A 21,162-nucleotide genomic window follows, 5' to 3' on the forward strand; every position below is an offset into this window, starting at 1 on the left:
ATGAAGTCGTGCACGTGATATGAAGAGAAGACGAATCAAGTGAAGAAAATCAAGCCAAAAAGGGGAGATTTGTTAGGGTTTTTGCCCTGATTTTCTTACTATAATTAAGTTTTATTTTTTCTTAGAAGAAAAATAAAAGCTACCATAATTACTTTTACTTTTCCCGAAAGAAAAAAATATAATTCTTTTTCATATTTGGCTAACCTCTTTCTTGGAGGAAAGGTTTTGGACATCTATATATAGAAGACCCCCTTCTCATACCATAACATAATATCATCCACAATGTAGTCTTTAAAGTGTCTTTGTTTAGGGGGAGATTTTCTCTCTAATAGTTTTATGTTTTCTTTTATATTAGGTTCTATATGTAGGCTAATTGGCCAAACTATATAATACTCATGTTTTTAGTATGTTTTTCTTTTCGTCTGATTTACCGTCTCAATAGTTTGCAACTAATAGCTTCTGCATGACGCCCTCTCGATTTCGAACCCAATATTTTCTTCAAGCTCAAAGGGAAACCATGTATATATTCATTGAATGAATCCCAAGAAATATGTAGACGAAGTTCTTCGAGTTCATTAAGGACATCCAATCTTGGAAAACAAATCTCCTCCGCTGAACAATCCCATAGTTGTTTGATCCTGAGTTTAAGGATTTGAAGATTCGGAAACTTGTTGAAAATATCCTCCATTTATTTTAAACCACAAAGGTGGGGATGATATAATATTGTCAAATTCTCTATATTTGACTCCTCATCTAACACCGTTGGTTCTTTAATGTACGGATCAAAAATAGAACAACAATTCATGCGCATATCTTGTAGCTTAGCAAGACTCCAAATAACAGGTAATAGTACCATGCCTGATCCCTTCAGGCTATCCACCACAAGAGTTTCTAGATGTCAGAGGTTTGAAAATAATGGTGGGAGAGTTTTTGCCTCTGTCAGAATGTTTAAGCATTTCAAATGAACAAACATGCCTATTTCATTCAGCAAAAAAATCTGGCAAAGTTATATCTGGCAGCTCCAACCTTTTAAGAAGCCTCAAGTGTCTTAGGTGATACTTGTAGGAAAGATAAAGTCCATCATGATCATCCATGTATACCGTCAAAGACAGGAGGCATTTGACATAAGGATTTTCCTTTTCTTCACTGAGCAAGAAAAAATTTACATCCGAAAGAGGGAAATGTTGATCATAATGAACAGTCATTCCATGTGGCATCAGATCTGAAGAAGACGATGACAGATCACTTGGAATTATCAAGACAAACAGCTTTTCCATTCTAGCTTTTTCTCAAACAAAAATCATGCACAAGATCATGAATATGGCAACGCGGGTATGCACCTCGCTCATTTGACACAACTACCAAACTACTGCTAATTAATTCATCCACATAAACCATCACCTCAGACTGTTCCATCAGTCCTTCAGCACTCCACAAATATTCCAAATTAGATATTGCAATGTATTCATCATTTGGATAGCTTGCAAGGTAAATCGAAATGGCTTTAGGTGATCTGATAAATGGTCATAACTTAATTGTATAATCTTTATCACCTCCTATTCATCTTCAAAGATAAAGAAACTCAAATTATTGAGAACTTCAAGCCATAAAGCCTCTTTCTTTTCCTTCCTTGAAATGTCTCCGCCGATCAAATTAAGTACCAAAGGAAGCCCATTACACTTTTAGGCTATTCTTTCTCCTACATCCTTTAGTTCACCAAGGCAATATTCTTTTCTGAATACCCTTTTCTCTAATAACTTCCAACTTTATTCTGGTCTTAGCAATCAAAGATCAAGAGGATTACTGTGGCATTTTGCATGCAAAGCCACTTTTTTTTCAACTTTTTAAAATAACTCTGCTTTCTTTCTGAAATTCAGATGGAAAAGGCTTTGTTAGCTCATCCCATGTTGCAGTATCCCACAAGTCATCCAAAACAATTAGGTACCTCTTTCCAAATAGTTGTTTCCATAGATTATCAGCAACGTTGTCGTCTATGCCATCCTCATTGAATCTTTCTTTCGAACCAATAACTTGATTGAAAATTTTTTTGAACAAATTTTTCTCGTTATGTTCCTGGTCAACTGTGCACCAAGCACGAATGTCGAAATGACCAACAATAGACTTATCATTATATACTCTATCATCCAAAGTAGTTTTTCCAATCCCTGGCATACCAACTATGGAAATGATATTTATGTCAGCTGGTCCGCTGGTGAGCTTCCTAAATATCCACTCTTTCTCCTCCTCAGAACCTACAATTATTTTACCAGTTTTTGATGGCTTGCTTTCAACTGGCTTATTAGGAGAGTTTGCAAAAATGATACTCGTTTTCTTTGAGATCTCCCATTGTACCTCTCTTTTGACAAGTCTGATTTTTTCTATGGTATCAAGAAGTACAAAGATTAGCTACAAGAGACCATTATCTCTAACAATAATAGAGTTAATGGCATGTTCCACTTCATATGCCATATCTAGAACACTAGCCCAGAGAGCTCTATTCAATTCTTTCTCAACTTTCCTGAAGAATGATCGTACGAGTTCTAGGTCTTCTTTCACCCACCTGATTTCTTCTTTTATCAAAGAAACTGTAGAAGAATTGGAATTGAGAAAGTCCTTTAAGCTTCTGAGTAGAAATGTCACGAAGAGTGGTCCATCACTCGTAGGGAAGCACAGCTGAGATGAGTCTGCAGGGGCTTTTAAGAAAACATTCTTGAGATCTTTCTTCAGGATTTCAATATTTTCCAGCAATTTTAGACTTGCACCACTTGTGTCCTTCATATTCTCTTCATTCTTTGTGCTCTCTTCTAAGTTGAGAAGAAGAACGAATACCTCCTTGGTAAGTACTTCAACACGTGCCATGAGAACAAATAATTTGTCATGAAGAATAACTACCTTGGGAACATCAGAAAGGATAATCAATAGGAACTCTATCATGACATGAATGCTGCACGCGGAAGTGCCATGAGTAATAGCATTGATCATGTGTTGTTGTAGATGAATCACAGAAACTAAGAATGTATGGAGAGGCTTCTAAGAGCTGCTTAATAAAGCATCCCACTTCTGCCGACTTTGAAGCTTTCAAATTTGTAGAACATATGTGCATAATCTCCAGTTCAACAGGAATAACTGCCACAAGCAGATTAGCTAGCTTGGAATTAACTCAAGAGACATCTGATTATCAAGTTGATAATCCTAAAGAGTAAAACAAAAGCTTACTACTCTATAAGACAGAAGTTGAAGTTGAGGTAAGACATTCAATTTTCTCATACTTAACGCAACCATTTACTTTCAACTCATGGAAATCTCTTAAATTGCCAAATACATTCCGAAGAAGCTCATATTGAGTCATTGATGGGATAATCAAATTAGAGCAACAATTGGGTAGATATTGGAGATACACGCGGATGGCATCAAAAATTTCAACCAAATGATCCTCGGTTATGATCATACTCGATTCAGTACAGCTATGTGAGCTAGTATAACTTTTGATATTTTCTAGGAGGTGAGGAACGTCATCATACTTTAATTTAAGCAGCATGTTGTCTCCATTCTGATGAAAAAGTGATTGAACCAGATCATGAATTTCATTTGATATGCAAGACATGATATCAGCATCACAACCTTTCGAAAAGAAATAATAAATATGACAAAACGCAGATACAAATGTCACCTTCAACGCCAGCTTTTCAATTTGATCCATGTCAAGAGTAATTTGAACACGTTGATTATTTAACCTCTCTATGAAATCTATAAGATTGACAATGTCCTTGTGAATTTCAACAGATGACGCCTGCCGAAAGACCAATGTTATTTAAAATTAACTTACAGCAATTATTCTTTTAACTAAAATTTTAAAACTATGACAATATAGATTTAGCATATCTGATCCACGATTCCCACAATAAAACTTTTGAATTCAAATCTTCAAATTCAAAGTGCGTATAGTGGCAGAAGTCCACAACTACCACTCAATATATTTCTCTTCAAATTGTAAACAAATCTCCATATTCATGTACAAATCAAAAGCAAATCTACATCACCATGTGAAGATCAATAATCCGATAAAGTTTGTGTGGTTATCAGTGATTTCAAATTGTAATCAAATCACCATCTTCATGTACAAATTAAAATCAAATCTACATCACCATGCGCAGATCAACAATCCAATGAAGTTTGTATGGTTATCAGTGGTCAAATACGTATTCATGGAAAACAAAAAGTTCTTTTTCTTCTATTCCAGCCGTTTTTTCTTTCTAAAAATATTTAGATGTTCATATATTTTTTTACATAATATGTGTTGAAATTCCAAGGTTATCATTAACAGATTCCATTAATGATATATAAAATAATGCACTGAGAGGACATGGCGGAAGAGAATTGGGTTGGTTATCAAGAACTTTCTCACTTATGCTTTTTGGATTCTCTCTTCTAGGTTTTTGGTAGTTGCATACATAATCGCCTGAATACCTTTCCACTCTATTTTCCCTTCAAATCAAAGCAACAATTGATATTGATCAACGCGGTTTCAATACATCATTTTTTATTAGAGACGTGAAGTTTTATTTTGCCATTTTCATTTGATTTTGTGTTGATACACTTGTCTATGCAGTAATTTAGATCCTAGTCATTTCAGAATACTGCTTCAAGTATGTTGTTGATTTTTGAATGTTATTTCAACTAAACTAAACAAGTTAATATTAGCCACTTCAGATGATAAAAAAAGGGTAGTCCGGTGCACTAAAGTTACCGCTATGCGCGGTGTTCGGAGAAGGGCCCACCACAAGGGTATATCGTACGCAGTCTTACCTTGCATTTCTGCCAGAGGTTGTTTCCAAGGCTTGAACCCGTGACCTCCTGATCACATGGCAGCAACTTTACCAGTTACTCAAAGGCTCCCCTTCTACAAATATACAATTGGCCATCATCTAATGTAACTGGTAAACATAAGAAACTTTTAAAATGTAACTTCAAATTTTCCCAGTCAACAGCAAACAATAACATACAGGTAGATTGTAATGCAAAATATACAAATGTATTTCAATGAATTCAGTGATATGATTAAGAAAAATTAAATTACTTGGAGAAATAGTTAGGTAGTGGATAGAGGAGGTAATCAAACTTAACCGTGCTGGAAGAATTGTTCAGAGTGTCTTTGGATATTCGCAAAAGTAAGACAGTCCAAGTTCAATCTTCTGGTACATATCTCTTTATCTCTTTTATTTTCTTGAAATTATTTATTGAATATCATTACATATTTTAAATCTTCCAGATAACGGATAAAGAATTCACATAGAAACGTATTATTCAACTAGCATAAAATATTCATGAAGAAGTCCAGAAATTGTGTCCATTAAAGAAACAAATCTTGCCTATTTTTCTCTTCCTTAAAAGTCGCATTTTTTCGCATTAAACTATTCCCATTTTATGATGTGATGTTTTTCCTGATTTAATTTTTTTTTCTAAGGTGCTCTTGATAGTTTATTAGAATATAGTACAAATGGCTAGTTTGCAGAATGATGAATTGGTCCTATAATGAGCTTTACAGGATAATATTCATTTTCTCAAGATATTCAAAGATGAGTTGTAAGAATGATTTTTATCCTGCGAATTAAAAGAGGGTTGATCTATCTGGCGGCTTCTCTTTATGTAGTGGTGGTGTTGTAGGAGTATTGGTTATGGATGATGTGATTAATTTTGTCAAATGCAAGTATATAGACGGTGATAGTTTATCACAAGGAAATCTTTCATTTCTCAATAATGATACAAAACTTATTGTGGGAAGAGTCTTTACAACTTTATGATTTTTCATGGATACTGTTGTAATGATTACTTATATATAAATTTTCTGTACATCGCGCGGGTATGTATACTAGTCTAGTGTAATCCCATGGATGGTATGTGGGAGGCACAGAGGGTGCATAACTTAAATATATCTATTATAGATTTGATGGATCTATTTTTATTTGTGCGTGGATGTTTCTTAACTTTTGATGGATCTATTTTTATTTGTGCGTGGATGTTTCTTAACTTTTCTAAACATTTTTATTTTAAATTTATTTATTTTAGTTTTATTGATATTCATATGTTGGGGGGTGATTAAATGGTATTTGATTAAATGCTTTACTGTAATATTCTTTAGTTTTATCTCTTAGTCTTTGTAATTCTTGTATATTATTTTGAAGGTATTTTAAATATTCTATATCTTTTGTTCTAAAATATTCAATTAAATTCTCTTTCATAAGTATTTCTGTTAATCTTATTTCTTCCATATCTTGTCTTCAATATTTTAAACATTCATAATTTATCATTTTATCCTAAAGTAGTTGTAATACTGCAAATTTCTTTGTAATAATTTATTCTAATTGTACTATATCTGATATTAAATTCTAGGTTATCTATTTCGTTAATTATCTTGTCTTTTTCATCTATGAATAATTCTATGTCTAAATCATATTCTAAACAGTCTTTTAATTCTAGTTGTTTTATGGTTTTATTTATCCGAATTAATCTTTCTTGTAATTGTTCTCTTCCTTTTCTAAGCTGGTTTCTATAATTAATTTCTTCGTATAGCCAACTTTGTTTTTCTCTAATTCTTTGAATATATTCTAGCATTCTTAATTTGTATAATATTCATCTAAATAATAACTATATGAATTATTTCTACCATAGAAATCTATATTTTCTAAATCATCTTCTATCCAATTAGTACTTAGTAACTCATCTTCATAATCAAATATTTTTTCCATATTATTTTCTTTATGTATTTTAATTCTAAGTGTTTTATGATATATAAAACTATTATCTTAGTTTCATCAGATATATATCTTGTCATATTATACATATTATGCTTAGGTTTCTTCGAATAACTTGGAATTGGATTCTAGTAATTAATTGCTTTATCATAGTATTTATTAGTTGTTCGTTTTAATCTTAATAATTCCTCGATATTTTCATTAAGGAATTATATATATTTTATATCTTTAGTTCTCATATATTCTTCTAAATTTGTTTTCATTAGTTTTTCTATTAATTATATATTTTTCATATCCATTTTCCAACATTCCAAATATACGTAGTTTATTATGGTTGATGTTTTGGTTTGGTATGTAGGTGTTTGTAAGAGTAGTTAGGTAGGTGTGGTATATAATTAATTCTAGTCATAAAATATTTATCAAATATTTTTTCCAATATGATTTTTCTTATATCTACAATTTCTATATCCTTAAGTATATATAAAACAAGTATTTTAAATTTATCTACCATTTCGTCAGATAAATAAGTATTCATTTTTCATATGATGCTTTTTCAAAATATTCCCTTCAATCATACACATAACAAAATATGATCTTTTTAGATTACTATATACTAGATTATTCTTAAATAACATGTTCTTCGATCACTAGTAGCATGGTAATCTGGATACTTTTTCCTTAAACAGCGCCTCTACTCTTGCTACTCCCCTATCACGGCTTTCTTGCCTCACCAGTTTCACCTTTAGGATGGCATAGTTCTTAGGGATTTTTCTCCTTTTTCCTCTTTGCCAATAAACTTCTTAACAGGCTATTCTTCGAATAATTCTACTATAAAGTAACTAACATGAACTTATTTTATCATATTATGATTGTCAGGAATTTATGAATTTAGCTATTCATAATCAGAAATATAAATACCTATTCTGGTAAATTTGATAATTCTAGATTTTCTATAGCTTTCTGATTCATAGCTTTTCCTTGGAAATATACCTGTTTTTTATTAAATAATTCAAAAGTTTTTTGTGTACAAGAGAGGGTTTTTGCTTCAACTCATGAAAGCTTGCCCTTCATCTGAGCGGATGCTCTTCTATTTATAATCTAAAAAGGATAAAGAAAATGTGTATCCTATTTACATCTTTACACCTGTCCTAATATAACTCTACAAAAACTACTTTACAAAAAGTAGAAATCAACAAGACTTAAAGGTTACTTAAGACTAATAATGATAGGTACCAGAAAGTCAAGAGTAATAATGGCACTCTAATAATGCTATACAATAATTCACATGTCTCTTTCTAGCTTTTATTATCTTTGTGTTTTATCTGTTCCATTATTGTTCCATTGTTATCTTATTTTCATCTTCTCCTTGTCGTATCTGCTGCTTTTTTATCTTCTTGCTATTGTAGCATCACATCTGGAATAAAGTTGTGTCTTCCACTATATCTGTTGCATATGCGGTCATCATATCTTTGGCCAACTTGTTTACAGAATTGATCGATAGCTTCTTCTGAAATAACTTCTTTCGTAATAGATCTTGTGACTGGTAACTCTTCTAATTTTAGGATCGCTATGATCCATTTTCTTATCTCTTCTCTATCATTTTCTCTAATATTTTTACAAGTAGAGTAAACTAATAATTGATTTCTGTAATAGTAAATCCAAACTGGGTTTTGATTTATATAATTATTTTCTAACTCAGTCAATATACTGCTAAGTCCAATAACTCTCTTATTTCGATAGAAGTCCGGTATTTGATTTGGTTATCACTTATTGTTTGCATATTTCTTCAGGTATAATATAGTCTCGTGTCATTCCTATCTTGACAACAGTAATTGTTTGTTTTATTTCATCAAATAATATTTCTGCCGGTGCTGAGTAGAAACGGACGTAGAATATCTGTCCCTTCGTAATCCTTTTATAATCCATAAATTTTTTGTGAATATCTGGAATTCTTGTTATCTCTTCTCCAGTAATTGTGTAAACTGTAGATGATAACCCATAATAGTAGCATGAAGAAATTAAGTTTGCACCGGTACCAGGCAAAGTAATAAGTTTGTTATAGTTCTGACATTTTTGTGTAATGTATCCTTGGTTTTGTTTTGCTAAATCTTTACTCTGGATAGGTTTTGTATTTAACAATTTTTGTAAGGTATAAATATTATCAATATATGTTCAAGTGATATGGTTATAAGTATGCTTTTGTTGATTGTGTGATTCAGAATATGTGTGTATCTAGGGAGGTATAGATGACTCTGATTTTTGTATATTTGGTGTATATGGTTTTGAGAATATCTGGTTGAGATTATAATTCTTTTTCTTTGGTAGTTCAGGTTTATTTTGAGTGACTATATTCTTTCCCTTGGATACATCACCTGCGCCTGCAGCTATAACTGTAATTTCGTTAGTAATTTGAGTTTTTAGGTTTTTCTCATCATCACCTTCTAGGTCTAGTTTTTTAATGTGCACTTCCTGCACAGTATCTTTGCTAATAGCTTCTTGTTTTTTATAGTTCTCAACCTGCACTTTTACATTTGTAACTTCAGTAGTTAATGTGATAACTCGTTCTTGTAATAACTTCATTTGTTCAAACACTTGTAATATTAAGTCTATTTGGGTATCTTTGACATTAACTTCTTCCATTGGTAAATCAGTTTGAGTAGCTTTGTCTTGATATGTAATCTGCAATAACATTCTTGTCAGTCTTGATTACTTCAATCGTAAATGTAAAATTTAATATATTCAATACTAATCTCCGAATTTCCTTCGTCGTAACTAAGTTTTATATTTTTCTTGTTAACCACCATCGAACCTGGGTATTATCTGTTCTCACAATAAATTTGTTATATACAAAATATGGTTCAAAGGCTAATAAACATTTATATAATGAACATAATTCTTTCTATTTATTTCCCATTTTATTTCTGTTTCATTAAATGTTCCTGAATAATATCTACAATGATGTTCTATTTTTTCATTTTTGTACCTATATTTAAGTACTCCTCCATAACTATATTCACTTGGGTCTGCTTCTACTATATATATAAATTTTTTATTTTCGTTTGGAAATTGTAATTTTGGTAATTCTTTACAAAGTATTTTTATTTTTTGAACTTGTTTTTTATCTTCTTCGTTGTAATTATATTCTACATCCTTTTTAAATTTTTTTTTGTAAAGGCTTTAGGTTCTCTTGCTAATTTTGGTATATATTCTCTTACTTGATTTACTAATCCTAAAAATGATTGTAATTTCATTTTTGTATCTAATTCTTCTTTTGAATTTATTATTTTTTGTACTATATGTTGTTTCATTTTTACTCTACTTTTATCTATTTGTATTCCTAAAATTTCTATCTGGTTTTTCATAATTTCAGTTTTCTTTTCGCTTAAACTTATTCCTGATTTTTCTATTATATCTGTAAATTGTTCTAATAATTTTAAATGTTCCTCTTTAGTTTTTGTATACAGTAGTATATCATCTATGTATACTATACAATTAGGTGTAATTATCCATAAAGTGTTAGTATCTACCTGGTGTATTTTTGTATCCAAATGGTAATACGTTCCATTCATAAAATCCTTGTGGTACCACATTTCGATTATTAATACGATATATAAGGACCGCTACTACAAAGAGTATTACACCCTTGATCGTGAAATATTGATTGCTTGTTGAACCCTGTGAATTGCGTGAAAGTAGGATACTCCAAATTCGGGGGTCAAAGAGTTTTAGAAAACGTTCTTGGTAGAAAAAAATGTGAATGAGGGATTCCACTGAATTGAATTGGGTCCATGAATCTAAGAAATGGTGAGAATTCTTGATCTCTCTCAATATCTCTCTCAATTCGAAAATCCAGGATTTGAATTGATGTTCTCTCATTGATTCCTCCTAAATTGCATTGCATTGATTCCTCCTAAATTGCATTCATTTATCCTAAAGTTTGGTTAATTCCTTAGAATCTTCATCTAACTTTAAGTGGTAAAATCCTGATTTACAGTCAAATTTACTAAAGTAGTTATATCCTTGTATTTGTCTTATTTTTAATATCTTATTTGGTATTGGATAATTATATGTCATAGTTTTTGCATTTAAATTTCTATAGTCAATAACCATTCTACTTTTTCCTCTTTTTTATTCGTTATGTTTATTTACTATAAATGTTGAACTATTATGTTTACTATTACTTTTTTGTATGTATTGTTTTTCTAATAATTCTTCTATATGCATTTTAAATTCTTTTAAATCGTCAAAATTATATGTTAATGGTTTTTGAGTTATTATGCTATTTTTATCTATTAATTCAATTTTTATAGTAGTTTTATGTTTTTCTCATCCTTTTAATGGATCTTCACTATATAATTGTCTTAATCTTTTCTTTATTATTTATACCATCTATTGAAAATATAGTTATTTCTTTTTTATTTATTGAAAATACAATCAGTTCTACTGTTTCTTCTGTATATTTTATATTTTCTAACTTTTGTGTAATTTTTTCACTTTCTTTTATCCAATCAGATTTCTTTCTTATTTTATTAATAACTCTTTTTGCTCTTACTTTTTGTTTACATGGTGTTGTAAACCACCAATCTGTTTTAGTTATTATATGTGGGTATAATTTATCTAAAAATGGCATTCCTAAAAGCATATCTTTTGATGTTAGTTCATAATTATAGATTTCTTCTATTGTTATTATTTTATCCCATATCTGTATTTTTACATTCTTAGCTTTATATGTAATTAAGTTTCCTTCATTATTAAATCCTTTGACTACTATTGGTACTTTTAGCTTATCCCATTTACCTACTGGTAAAGAGTTGTATCTACATACGTTTGCTTCTGCTCCTATATCTATCATAGGTGTATAATACCTATTATAATATCCTTCTACTATTATTTTGACAAGTACATATATTTTCATGTCATGTCAAAGTTTTTTTTACGAATAATTTCTCTTTATTATATGTTATAAATAATTGTGTATGTTCTATATTGTATGGTTTTTACTTGTTCTAACCATTTTATTCCAAATATTATATCTGCTTTTTGCATTTCTTCTTTTATTTCAAATTCTATTTTTATTTTTCTAACTCCTATTATTATTTCTTTTTCAGCTGTATCTTTAATGTTTATCAGACTCCTTGGTAGATCTAGGCATATATTACTATTAGATTTTATTTCTTCACTTCTTACTAGATATTTTGCTATATAATTTTCTTCTTGTCCTGTGTTTAAGAGTATTAAATATTCTTTTTCATTTATTGTTCCTTTTATGTAATATTGATTTAAATTAACTATTGAAGTTGTTTCATAACTTGTTCTTTTTTATGAGCTTGATGATTTTGGTTTTTCATAAACTATTCTTTTTTATGTACTTATTCTATCATTTATTATTTCTAAATCTTCTTCTATGTCTATATTTTTGTAACTATAATCATTATTATCTATTGTTTTTACGAATTGTTCAAAAGGACTTTCTATTTGTATTTTGTTAATTTTATTTTTTCCTGTTATTTTATGTTTTGTTGTTAATACATATGGATTTTTACATCTTGTTGTAAATATTTTACTTCCTGGGGTTAGTTCTATTCCTGATATTTTTCAATATAATACTAATGATTTATCTATATTTTTATCTGTTATTGCTACTGAATAATTTGCACTTATTATAAATTTAAATTTTTGGTATTTTAAATTTCCTTTTATGGCATTTATTATACTTTTTTATAGGTTTTATAATTCTATCATCTGCTAAATTTAATTCTATTGGTGTATCTATTCATTCTCTAAAACATGCTTTTATTAATATCTCTGCTTCTCCAAGGTGTACATATTTTATTGTGTCTTTACTTTTTATATCGTTTATTTCTTTATTAATTATTTTTTTGTTACTAGTGATATACTAGCTCTTCCTTTTGCTTATCTACAGTCTATTACATGTTCTTTTTTGCTTACTACGTAGTATTCTTCCTTTTTTCTACTAAATATATTTTTTATTGTTGGTATTTTAAATATTTTTTCTACACTTAAGTCTAACTCTTTTCCTTTTATTTCATCAAATATATTATTATGAAATATTATTTTTTGATCTGTTCCTTCTTCATTTAAATATTCTTCCTTTGTTATTATTTTTATATCTTCTTCAGTTATTTGGTTTATATCTTCTTCAGTCATTTAATTCATCTAATTCACTATCTATTTCATTATCTGGTTCATATTCCGAAATTTCATATATACTATCTTCACTTTTTCATTCATAATCTATCTGCATATATTCTGTATTTTCTATTTTTATTTCTGATATTTGTTTCTTTTTTGGATTTTTTGGTAATTTACAATCTCTAGCTAAATGTCCTAATTTTCCACAATTATAACAAGTACATTCTTTTATAGATTTCTTTTTCCAATATGGACTTTTATGTTTATATTTTTTTACATAATATCTTTTTCTTGGTTTCTTATATTTTGATTTCTTGTATTTCTTATATTTCTTATGTCTTTTTCTTTTTTTATAATATCTTTCTTCACATCTAAATTGAGGTGCGATTTTATCTTTGCAACATGCTAAATTTCTTATTAATGTTTTTTCCATTTTTATTTCTTCTCTATATTTTTCACATAAATTTCTATACCATTATTGTAAAAATTTTATTCTTGCTCCTAGGGTATTTACTATTTTTGTTTCATCCCAACTCTTTATTATTTTTGAACTAAATGATTCGGGTAATTTAGTAAAATATAATATTATTATTTCTTTACTTTCTTCTATATTATATGTTCCTTTATAATAATATTCTTTAAATGCGCACGTATACTCATCTATATAGCACATATTACATATTGCTAGTTTTAACATTAAATTTCTATTTATATCTTTTTCTTTATTTTGCTCTTCTTCTTCTATTGTTACAGAGCTAAATTCATCTCTTATAACTATTTCATATTTTTTCAATATTTCTATTGGTAGTATTTTAGTTGTTGTTGATGTTCCTTCTGTTTTGTTATTAGATCTCAATACTTTTTTACTTGCTTCGGCTAGGTTTAAAAACCATAATTTTACTGTTCCTATTAATGTCTTTTCTATATATTTTGGTGTGTTTGTTGTATCTATTTTACTATCTAATAATTGTTTTGACATATATCCTACCCATAGTTGTATTGTTTTATTTGTGTCTATTACACAATCTAAATCGAAAAAGTTGTAATTAATTATTTTTTTGGTATCCATTTATTATATTCATCCTTTGGATTATATCTTTTAAACTTACTTTTGTAATTATATGTTGGTTTTCTTATTTGTGATGTACTGGGAATTATATTTTTATCTAGAGTATTTACTTCTATATTTATTAGTTCTAGATTTTCTTTATTAATGACTTCTTGTTTTTCATTAATTTCTAGTTTTCCTCTGTTTTCTAGAATTTCTGTATATGTTTCACTATCTTCCAAATCATAATTATCTATTTCTTCATCATCTATTGTATATATTTCTAATTCACTGGTTTCTGGTTCTTTATTTTTTATTTCTAATTTTTTTTTAAATTGATTTATCTCGTTTAATAATTTTTGTTCTTTATCCTCTTCTTCTTTTTCTTTCTGTTTCTTTTCATATAAATCTTTTAGCATTTGTAGTTCTTTTTCTAATTCAGCAATCCTACTATTTATAGTTTCTTCTATTTTTTGTATTTCTTCTGTGGTTTGTTGTTTTATTTTATCTATTTCCTTTTTGCTGTTTATCTCATCGTTTTCTCTTTCTATTCTTACCATGACTGCCAACTTATCTTAATTTTAATTCTTCTTTTTCTAACATTAAATATAAATGTTCACCTATTTTCTTATATCTTCTTCCTAAATTAGAGACTACTATTTTTATTTTTAATCCTTCGTGATTTTCATATGTCTTTTCGTCTATTATAAATTCTTCTTTGTTCATTTTATTTAAATGTATATAAGTTATGTTGGTATATATATTTTAGACTATCTATTGTTGATTCTAAATTTGATATTTCTTCCTTTTGTGCATTTATTGAGTTTTTACTAACTCCAACAATTATGTTATACTGTAGTCTTTCTATTCTTATTTTTAATTCTTTACGTTTTTTAGATATTATTTGTTTTAATTCTTTATATTATTGTAATTTTTGTTCGCTATTCATCTAAACAATATTTATAATATTTTTGTGGATATCTAAATCTAATTTTAAAATACATAATAAATTAATCAAATAAGTCAAAATACATACTACTTCTATTACATTAAAAAACATAGGCTCTGATATCAATTGTAGGTTTTGATACCATAACTCAATTTTGAGCACACATTCCATTTTGGTGACACTTTCTATTTTAGTGTAAACTCAATTTTCTTTTCCTTTTAATTCCCTCCATTTTCCATTCAAACACACACATAGAACCCAACAATCCCCCACAAGAATGGGGAATGACTATTTTTCATAAAAGTTTTATGGACAAGTATGTGATCATCAAGCAAAGACTAACTACATCTGGATAAGTGGGTTTCCCTTTGAACTTTTCGTAGTGAACATGCATCGAATGCACTTGGTCAACTGGTAGATTTGATATCTTTGAACTGTCAAGCTTTAATGTACACCTAGACAACACATGTCAAACAACCAGCGTTTACCATTTATGGTTCTCACGATTTTATTTTTTTAGCCATGAACACGTCTCGATTTCATGAGAGCTTAGAGAATAGGCCATAACTAATATTCTCCTTGAAGCGACTTCTACTTCTCCCTCACATAGGTGATTTCTAAACCTTTAATCCTATAGATTAAACTATTTGGTCAAATCTGCCAAATTTAGATAATCATTAAAAGACTTTTCACCTTAGGTCTTATCCTAGTTTATAATACATTGTCTATATCATGAGAATGGGTTGCGTAATTGACAATGTTGAACCTATCAGACACAACTTTGTTTGATCTCCTTGAACCTAGATCTTGTGATCTCCAGTCTGCTAGGTAGAGTTACCGCCATGCTGAATTGTCCTAGGCCTTAAACCCATTCCCCTGGATGTCCTTTCTACTCCTTCTCTAGATAGCCCTTTTGTAAGCGGATCCGATATATTATCCTTTGAATTTACATAGTCAACAATGACAATTCCACTAGAGAGAAGTTCCCTAATGGTATTATGTCTTCGTCGTATGTGATGAGATTTACCATTGTACATCATGCTCCCTGCCCTACCTATTGCCGTTTGGCTATCATAGTGTATACATACTGGTGCTACTGGCTATGGCCAATACGGAATATCTTCCAAGAAATTCCTGAGCCATTCTGCTCCTTCACCGGCTTTATTCAATGCGATAAACTAAAATTCCATTGTAGAGCGAGCAATACAAATCTGTTTGAATGATTTCCAAGAGACTGCTCCTCCACCGATAGTAAATACATGTCCACTTGTGGATTTTACTTCATTCGATCTAATGATCCAATTTGCATCACTATATCCTTTAAGTACTACAGGATATTTATTATAATGCAAGGCATAGTCTTGAGTGTATTTAAGATACCCCTAAACTCTTTTCATTACCATCCAATGAGTTTTGTTAGGGTTACTCGGGTACCGGCTCAATTTACTAATAGCGCATGCTACGTATGATTGTGTACAATTCATTATATACATTAAACAACCCAATACTCTTGCGTACTCCAATTGTGAGTCACTATCACCTTCATTCTTTCGAAAGGCAAAGCTCACATCTAATGGAGTCTTGGCAATACCAAATTCCATATACTTGAACTTGTCAAGTACATTTTTGATATAATAAGACTGTGACAATGCCAACCCTTGTAGAGTTCTATGGATTCTTATACCTAAGATTACATCTGCAACTCCAAGGTCTTTCATATCAAACTTGCTCTCGAATATTTGTTTTGTTGCATTTATGTCAAAAATATCTCTGCTGATGATCAACATATCATCCACATATAAACAAACAATGACTTGGTGATTTGGAGTGTCTTTAATATAAACACATTTATCACATTCATTTATCTTGAACCCATTTGCCAACATGGTTTGTTCAAACTTCGCATGCCATTGTTTAGGTGCTTGCTTTAGTTCATAAAATAACTTAACAAGTTTACACACCTTATTTTCCTTTCCTGGAACCAAACAACCCTCAGGTTGTTCCATGTATATTTCTTCCTCCAATTCTCCATTTAGAAAAGTAGTTTTCACATCTATTTGATGGATTTCAAGATCATATACTGCTGCCAAGGCAATTAACATTCTAATCAATGTTATCGTTGTTACTGGTGAGTATGTATCAAAGTAATCAAGGCCTTTTTTTTGCTAGAAGCCTTTAACTACAAGTCTTGCTTTGTATTTGTCAATAGTACCATTTTCTTTCATTTTCTTTTTGAAGATCCATTTAGAACCTAAAGGTTTATTTCCTGGAGAAAGATCAACCAATTCCCACGTATGGTTGCTTAAGATTGAATCAATCTCACTATTGATTGCCTCGTTCCAAAAGGATGAGTCTGACGACGACATCGCTTCTTTAAATTTTTAAGAGAAATGTTACAAAATCTGACCAAATGTAGTAGAAGTTCTTTGACGTGTACTATGTCTTGGATTCTCTTCATTATTTACATTCTCACTTGGTTCATCTCGAGGTCGTTTAGATCCTCCACTAGACTGTTTATGTCTAGTTTTATACGGGTAAGTAATTTCAAAGAATTCAGCATTATCTTATTCAATTACCGTATTTTCATTTATATTTAGATGTTCAGATTTATGAACCAAAAACCGACATGATTTATACTTTTAGCATATCCTATGAACATACAGTCCACCGTCTTAGGTCCTATCTTAACCCTTTTAGGCATAGAAACTTGGACCTTTTCTAGAAACCCCCACACTTTGAAATATTTCAAGTTGGGTTTCCTTCCTTTCTATTTTTCATAAGGAATTAATTGTGTCTTACTATGGGACTCCATTGAGTATACGATTGGCTGTAAGGATAACCTCTCTTCATAAGTTTTGCGGTAAACTAGAACTTATAAGTAAGACATTCATTATTTTCTTCAACGTTCGGTTTTTTATTTCCTCAATTCCGTTAGATTAAGGTGAATACGGGGTCGTATTTTGATGGATGATTCCATTCTCTACACATATTTTGGTGAAGGGAGATTCATATTCTCTGCCCCTATCACTTTTTATCATTTTTATCTTTTTCTCTAACTGATTTTCTACTTCAGTTTTGTATTACCTAAATACATCTATTGCTTTATCCTTACTATTTAGCAAGTAGATGTAACAGTATCTAGTGCAATCATCAATAAAAGTTATGAAATAAATTTTTCTCCCCACGTGATGGTTTTGACTTCATATCACAAATGTCAGTATGTATTAAGTCTAAGGGATTGGAATTCCTTTCAACGGACTTATAAGGATGTTTTGCATACTTTGATTTTACACACGTTTGACACTTTGATTTATTGCACTCAAAGTTTGGCAAACCCTCTAAGTTAATCAGTTTTTGTAATGTTTTGTAATTAACATGGCCTAAACTTTCATGCCACAAATTATAAGACTCAAGCAAGTAAGAAGAATTTAAACTTTTATTGATTTCAACATTCATTACATTCATCTTATAAAGGCCCTCGGTAAGATAGCCTTTTCCTACATACACTTCTCCTTTGCTAATTACAATTTTTCCAAAAACGGTTACACATTTGAATCCGTTTTTGTCTAGAAGTGAAACATAAATCAAGTTTCTACGTAACTCCGGAACGTACAAGACATTGTTAAGTGTCAAGACCTTTCCTGAAGTCATTTTCAAGCCCACTTTTCCTGTTCCTTCCACTTAGCCGTAGCAGAGTTAGCCATATAGATCATTTCTTCTACTTGAGCCAGAGAGAATGACAAAAATAACTCTTTGTTGGCACACACATGGTGGGTGGCACCAGAATCCATCCACCATTCGCGAGGATTCCCCACCAAGTTTCATTCTGAGAACATAGCACACAGATCATCACATTCTTTGTTGGACTCAACCATATTAGCTTGGTCCTTTTTCTTGCCTTTCTTAGGGGTACGATAATCCGTGGACTTACGGCCAATCTTGCCACAGATGAAGCACTTTCCCTTGAATTTCTTCTTGGGTTGATTGCTTCCTTGTTAAACTTTCTTTCTTTTCTTAGAATTATTTTGGTCATCTTCTACAATATGTGCTCCATTAATTGTAGAATTCCCTTTTGAGCTTCTCTCGGCTGCCTTATTATCCTCTTCAATATACAGTCAGACAATAAGATCTTCGACAGTCATCTCCATGCATTTGTGTTTTAAGTAGTTTTTGAAGTCTTTTAACATAGGTGGTAGCTTCTTAATGATCGCTGCTACTTGAAATGCATCATTCAAAATCAAACCTACAAACCAATTTATGTGAGTACTAAGAAGATTTTCAATTTGTTCAACTAAGGTATTTTTCAAAGATATACCTTTCACTAGGAAATCGTGAATGATTATTTGCAATTCCTGCACTTGAGAGACAACCGATTTGCTATCTATCATTTTAAAGTTCAGGAACCTTGCAACAAAGAATTTCTTAATTCCCGCATCCTCTATCTTGTATTTCCGTTCTAGTGCCCCCCACGATTCCTTCGATGTCTTAGTTCCACTATAAACATTATAGAGGTCGTCTTGGAGACCACTCAAGATATAATTCCTGCAAAGGAAGTCTGAGTGCTTTCAAGCCTTTACAATCATGAAATGCTCTTTGTCCGAGGTTCCCTCGGGCACCTCTGGAGCATCCTCACTAGTGAACCTTTGAAGGGATAGAGTGGTGAGATAAAAGAACATCTTTTGCTTCCATCGCTTAAAGTCAATGCCCATAAATTTTTAGGGCTTCTCCGCAGGTGTCATTGGTAGCAGTGTATTTGCTCGACTTGTTGAGGCAATACTAGTTGTCCCCACATTTGTAGTCACATCTTGTATTTCACTTTTGTTAGTCATTTTTCTATCACCACAAGACAATAAAATTTAGTATTTTCAGAATATTATTTATAAAGTTAAGCAATTTTAAACTCTTCTTCTTGTTTCTAGTTAACAATGAAGCTTTTATGACTTTCAATCATAAACCAAATGATCTTTAACTTGTGATGAAGATTTTATGTCTTCGAATCACTAGTTAAGTTCAAACGGAGTAGAAAGATTAAAACTTTAATCTCTAAAAACAAGTAATACAGATTATGCAAAGCTTATTCCTTAAGATTGTTATTTTCCTTCTATGGGTACTAGAATCTGTATTAATACAACAACAACTTCATAATAAGTTCATGTATGGTCAAGAATAGTTTTGAAGTTCTTTAACACCTTCAACACAAGATTATTATTAATCTATCCAAGAAGTGTGTTAGATATTAGAAAATAGATGAAACCGAAATTTTAGACCAAGCTCCCCGAGTTTACAGAGTATCCTTAAGGAATAATTTCCCTCACTGTACCTGAGGTTATGGAATTTTCCTCCCAAAATATAATTGCCATCAATCCAATTATAGCGGTACCTTAAATAATTAGATTCCACGAATGCACTCAACTGTTTGAATGATCACACCGAACATTTTTAAGAGAAGAAGAGTTTTGTATTCTAAAAAGTTCAAATCTCAAACCTATGGATCAAAGCAGGTTTATATAGCCTATTATATACCTCTTTGAAAAGGTGGCAGTGGTTCCTTTAAATGGTGTGTCTTTTTTTGAAATTCATGTTCGTTCATCCAAAGACCATGTCTTTATCCGAATAGGTATACCAGTTCACGAAATACTGCATCATTTCGAAGCATTAGTTCGAAAAAAGTGCATCAGTTCATTGAAGAATTGCATCAGTTCAAAACACTGTTTCAAAATCTGCATACATGCATAAATGGAGGATTACTGTTGCATTTTTTGCCTTTGGTATTCAGATTAAATTTCTGCCAAATAAACTTTGTCCAAAAAGATAGATATCATTGATCGATTATTTGCCAAATTTAAATCCAAATCTAAAGCGGAACCCAAGCCGAGCAAGCGACGACGACGGCACGAGGCATCTCTTATTTCTTGCCAAACTTAGCATGTGAAATGTGTTTCACAATATAAACACTTTAAAGCTTCTTTCTCCCACTAATGTGGGAGAATTTTAGTAAGCTTTCTTATTTTGAGCAAACTTTCCATTTTGGTGTAAATTCAATTTTCTCTTCCACTTAATTCCCTTCATTTTCCATTCAAACACACACATAGAACCCAAAAATCCCCCACATGAATGAGGAATGGCTATTTTTCATAAAATTTTTACGAAAAAGTATGTGATCATCAAGCAAAGACCGATTACATCTGGATAAGTGGGTTTCTCTTTGAACTTTCCGTAGTGAACATGCATCGGATGCTCTCAGTCAATCGCTAGATTTG

At 30.7% G+C, this 21,162-nt stretch overlaps 1 pseudogene; it reads right to left on the bottom strand.

Annotated features, from left to right (window-relative positions):
- The window catches only part of LOC107872071, a 41,342-nt pseudogene that overhangs the window by 2,217 nt on the left and 17,963 nt on the right, over positions 1-21,162 (bottom strand).

This window comes from Capsicum annuum, chromosome 5 (assembly GCF_002878395.1).
Source record: "Capsicum annuum cultivar UCD-10X-F1 chromosome 5, UCD10Xv1.1, whole genome shotgun sequence".
Taxonomy (NCBI): Eukaryota; Viridiplantae; Streptophyta; class Magnoliopsida; order Solanales; family Solanaceae; genus Capsicum; species Capsicum annuum.